The sequence below is a fragment of the Pinus tabuliformis genome, chromosome 7, assembly GCF_031772625.1.
Source record: "Pinus tabuliformis cultivar Carrire ecotype Pingquan chromosome 7, CPIR1, whole genome shotgun sequence".
Taxonomy (NCBI): Eukaryota; Viridiplantae; Streptophyta; class Pinopsida; order Pinales; family Pinaceae; genus Pinus; species Pinus tabuliformis.
In genome coordinates this window covers 759,939,869-759,945,580 of record NC_142293.1, presented here as the reverse complement: position 1 = coordinate 759,945,580, position 5,712 = coordinate 759,939,869, and the positions used below count along the sequence as shown (strand labels likewise).

At 34.8% G+C, this 5,712-nt stretch overlaps 1 pseudogene; it reads right to left on the bottom strand.

Moving 5' to 3' along the window:
- Positions 1 to 1,844: 1,844 nt before the first annotated feature.
- LOC149249752 (protein EXORDIUM-like 2 pseudogene) lies at positions 1,845 to 2,840 on the bottom strand (annotated as a pseudogene).
- Positions 2,841 to 5,712: the final 2,872 nt, after the last annotated feature.

Here is a 5,712-nt window from a genome sequence, read left to right as displayed (position 1 = left end):
ACTATTAATTCACTCATCCTATTTAATTCATTAAACTCATAACCCTAACACATTAGACACATTAATCTAAAATTAAGTTAAACTTGAATCGTTCAACCATTAAAATAAATCCACTATCATGAACCCCTAATTCATAGGAACCCACTAAAATGAATCCATTATCATGAACCCCTAATTTAGTCACCATATGTAACCACTAAGTCATTAATCTCATAATGTGTAATCAACCGATCTCCTCAATTTAAATTAAACATAAATCACTCAACCCGCTAAAGTTACACCCACTAATTTATACTCACTCATTAAAACTAATGCACTATTATGAACCCCTTAATTCATTTACCCTACCCATTTTTAACCACTAAGCCATTAAACTCACAATCCATAATCCACTATGTCCCAAAACAAAAACAAAAAATACACTCATATAAATCACTAAACTCAATCCACTATGGTCAACCCTCTAATATCTAAAGCATTATTCATTAACTGAAAATAACTCCAATTGTTATATTAGAATGCATAGTCTAATGAAACTTCAAATTTGCCCCAAAATGGTTGACATTTAGGCATGGACCAAAACCATTTTTTTTTGGAAATCTAAAGTATAATTCTTAAACTTCAAGATTGTGGGTATCTAACAAGTTATTGATGGTGTTGAATCCATTTCCTGCTCAAGATTTTTTAATGGTGTTGAATCCATTTCCACCATCAAAAATAAGATTCAAACACCTATAGTTATAGGATTAAAAAAGAAAACAAAATAACCATATTCAAACTATTTTTTATCATCCTAACAAATTTGACACCGCACTAACTCACACATATAATAAAATATATTCAATTGTGAATCCGATAATACCTAACCTGCTAACTCATAAACCCTTTAAACTTTATCCAACAAACTCTTTGTATTATAAAATAATATAGTTTATGGCACTTCTAAAATTATAGATAAATTGAAATATATATTGCAGATCACATCATCTAAAAACATTATTAATATATTTATTTACGCAACCATAGGGTACAAATCCAGTTTGCTTATGACTAATTTTTTTCTTCGAACCTTTTCTTTTAGGCTGGGTATAAGTAACTTTACTAATTCTATTTATTTTAAAGTAAATGACTTATAGAACTTCACTCTACTTCACTAGAATCCTTACTTTAAAGTAAATAACCTGCAGAACTTCACTAAGACCCTGCTTATGGTCTTAACTTCCAAGTTCCCTGTGTACTAACATTGACGGAATGCATAATGTGAAGAAATGAGAGGGCACCGCGCCAAAGTCATACTAAAACTTCATGATCACATTTATTCTTCCCTGAGGTAATGTTTAGATCGACGTCTGGCCTTTGGATGGATCGCAGGTTCAAAACAATTTGCTTAAACATTAAGAATAAGAAACTCAATTAGGTGTGGGTGCTTGAGATTCCTGGCTTATTTAGTTTGCAATGGGGACTGCTATGTATAAGGCAAACGCCTGAAGGGCTACAGGCATGAAATATCTGGTCAACTAGCTAAATTTCCTCAAATTTATGGCTCTGTTTTATCTCATATAACATGAAAACTGTTCAGAGACAGACCTCATCTCACACATATTGGAGGAACCATACACAGAAAAACCAAACTTCAGTTCTGACTTCGTTCTATGAACACTGACAAAATAGGAATTTAGCTGCCCCAATCCCTTGTATCATATTCAATAATGGGCAACAGAATTCAATACAAGGCCCAACTTATAAAAATACAAGGATTTATCACAGCCACCAGCACAGATTGTACTATACAGAAGCTCCAGGAGAACTGTTGTTCTAGACTAAGTAGAACAAACCTGTCTAAATTAAACCAACGTCTTGCACGACCTGGTAAGAGGATCCCACATGGCTGGAAGGAGGAACATGCGGCCATTGAGCCCCCGAGCATTGAAGCTGGCTCCTGTAGTTTCATCTACCAGGAGCTGGCCTGCATACCCGGGATATGCCCCTCTTCCATAAATTCCCCTGCAAGCAGACACACCCTCCAGCGGCACAGCAGCATCGCCTTGAAAAAAACCAGTATTGAAGGGATTAGTTACAGTCCCCACAAGCACAGTGGCAATATTTATTATCATACCGTCCACGCCCACGTCGCCATTAGGGGCTACCAGAGGTAGAGTCTGAGGACCATAGAGAGGCTGGTGGAAAGGCCAGGCGCACTGACCAGGGCACTGCGTTACAGAATTCCCAACCCATGCATATGGCAGAGAGACAGAGCAGCCCCCTTTTCCACTTCTTGCACTAGAATGGAACCCACAAGAGCTCATACAGAATCTGTCAACTACAACATCTTGGGCAGTGAGGACCAAGAAAACCCCTTTCTCAGCCCATAACCCATTGGACGCCACAGATGCCCTGAGTACCAATGCTTCAATGTGGGTTCTCTGTAGCCATTTTCCAAGACTGTAGGACTCATCCAGTGTCTGGTTCCCCAGTGCAATCTTCTCAATCTTCTTCTTACTCGGTACAGCAGAGCTCATATCGAATGATCCATCCTCTCTGTACATCTCAGTGGTTTTCCACCATTCATGTACAGATGGCTGGTTCCTCTCTAGTGCTTCCTCTTCTTCTTCTCCCAGAGACTGCAAGAAATCCCCAATAATCGATCTCTGAATCGGACTGAACTTCCCATACCAAATCACGTGAACATCTATATCAGAGCTCAGCAGAGGCCCCATGTGGTATATGAGCTGCACTGCCGGGAACTCCTCTCCCATAGCCATAAAAAACGATATACCTAAACAGAATCCCAACATAGCCATGAACAACCACCACCCATTGATGCCTTTGGCCGTCCCCATGATTCTAATGACAATGCTTGCACAAGAATTATCAACGTAGCGGTTCTTACCCAGATCTATCAGAAAGGAAACCTAAGATAAATAGAAGACCAACAGCATAAAACCCAGAGTTTAATCAGGAGGAAATTGGGATTTCTGGACATTTAAATAACATTCGTAGCTCTGGCAGGAAGGAACCTCGAGCTTCGTTGCCATAGGTCACATGATCATTAAGTTAATTGTGTAGTAAAATTAATTGTGCATTAAAATTAAAATAATTACTTTTTGACAATTTTGGAATGGTCCGGTAGAAATGTTGGGATTAATCCTATAGAGTAAGTCGATACTAGGCTCGTTATAAATTTGAGATAAATCTAACATTAATTTATGTTACTTATATTTACAATTTTATATATTTGGGTAAAGCTTATATAATTTTGTTAAAATCGTATGAGTTTAAGAACTTTTATGCCCTTTTGGGTAAAGCAGCCATTTTTTTTATAATAAAGATAATTATTATACGTTGTTTAAAGGTTAATTTATTATTTTTATTATACGTTGTTTAAAGGTTAATTTATTATTTTTATTTTACTTAAATTAGGTGGGTTGGAATGAAATAATTAAGTTGAAAGTTTAATGGACGTGTAATTATGTTCAGCACTCTTAAAATAAAAATAAAAAATTTATTTTAAATAGAAAAATAATTTCCTCCTAAAATAAAAACAAAAAATAAAAACTTTTGTTTTAAATAAGAAAATAATTTCAGCTATAAAAAATGAATAGAAGTAAGAAAATGTATGAGTAAGATGATTATATCTTATACTTTTCAAAATTATTTCAACCAGAGATTTAAATGAACTATTTGAAGATCTATGTTAACTAATTTATGTCCATGTCAACTTCATATATATCGATATATAGAAAAATGTATTAAAATAAAACATTTTAATATTGTATATAAAAAAATATTCAGTGTAACTTATCAATAAAATATTTTAATAAGAATTATTACTCATGTATACTTGTCCATGTGGGGTAGCTCAAGTGGTCATGGCTGTGGAAATGAAGTCTAAGTAAACCAGAGATCTTGGGTTCAAATATGTCCTATATACACTATATTTAGTATTTAAAATCACCAAGGATCACACTTGAGCTCGGTCACACTAGCCCTTAACATGCCTATATTTTTGCCAAAAACCTTTTCACCAAAAAGTGTTTTAACAAAGCACCCTCACACCAGCCCTTAACATGACTAGATTTTTGCCAAAAACCTTTTCACTAAAAAGTGTTTTAACAAAGCACCCTCTCACGATCTACTCTACACTCAATTATCTAAACAAAAATAATTTTAATTAACTACTATACTAAATTTTTTATAATTAAATAATTGAAAATAAAAAACTAGTTTTAATAATATATATTACATTTCAAAATATTTATATTTATTATAATAAAAAATTAATAACTTATCAAAAATATTCTTTTGAATGTAGATTTCCATAATTGTAATACATAACAGGAATGATTGCAGATAACACGTGCCGTTGTCGGACAGTGTGACATGAAGCAACTCCGATGATTGACATGTGGCGGGCGTAAATAGGTCCATCATCCATGAAGATGAAGAGCCTGTTGTTTGTGGACAGTACAACTATTACTCTCTTTCGCACACGCACACGGTGAGCCTTATCCATCTTGATTAAGTAGAAATTTTAAAAGAAAGAAAGAAAGAAATTATTTTAACATCCAAGAGGCTAAAGATAGCCTATGGGACAGATTGCTTCTTCATCTGCTTGATGTATTCGGCCATTTTTCTGTGAAGCTTCACAATAAATGCTCCCTTTTTCTGTGAAACATGTTTGTGCAACTCTATTGTTTGTTTTGACCATTTCAACAAAAATATTGTTGATAGTTACAGAAAATTGTTTGTTGTATTTGAGGAGAAAACCCCCCGCTCACATGGAATTTGCTCATCAAATTTTATCTTTGAATTTGGTGGGTCAATGTAAGTCTGGAATTTGAATTTTATTTTTAATTTTGGTGGGTGGATGTAAGTCTGGAATTTGATGTTGTATTTTTAAAAGTTTTATTGATAGATTTGTTCAGAATCTAGCGAAGATGATGCAGGAGCATCCGAGTGAAGAGGCGACTGCTGGGATATGTTTCTTGTTATTTTTATTTTCGTTTTATTTTGACAAATAGAGAGGAAATCACTTCAAGTTTCTGTTTCATTTAGTTTCATTTTGTGTCATTTTAAATTAAGGTTGAATCAGTGATTGTTAGTTTTTGAATTAGACAAAATAGGATTAGATAGGAAAGTCTAGTTTGAAGAAACTATTTCATAACTGAGGAACAATTCCTCGAACTATAAAAGAAACTGCTAGTGATGTGTTGAAAAGGAAACAAGAGAGAAGAGTAGAGAGTTAGCCGAATTAGAGTATGATTGTAAGCCTACGGGCAAAATGTAAAAGAAGCCACTAGTATAAGGAGAGCACGCCATAGAGAGAGACAGAATCTCAATATGTATCCTTTGTTTATTTGTTATGTGCAAAGATAAATTGAAATCAATATAAATGTGTGTTTCGAATGATTGAATGACGAATTCATTGTGAATCAGAGCTTCTGTACCATATATATATGTGCAGGTGAATTCAGCAGACCCAAAGAGGAGATTGAATGCATAGAGAAGAATTGCACGCGGCACAGCGGAAAGTGTTATAGGACCCGCATAATAGAGGAGTGAAAGATTAAGGAAGTGTCGCTCAGGGACCATTGGATCTAATAGATCAACTGTTGAGATCTGATCACGGAGAATGAGCGGAGTTTTAACTATCGCATCAAAGGAAAACAAAAGGGTGTGAATAACCCCGACCTCGGGCGATCGCCAATTGCG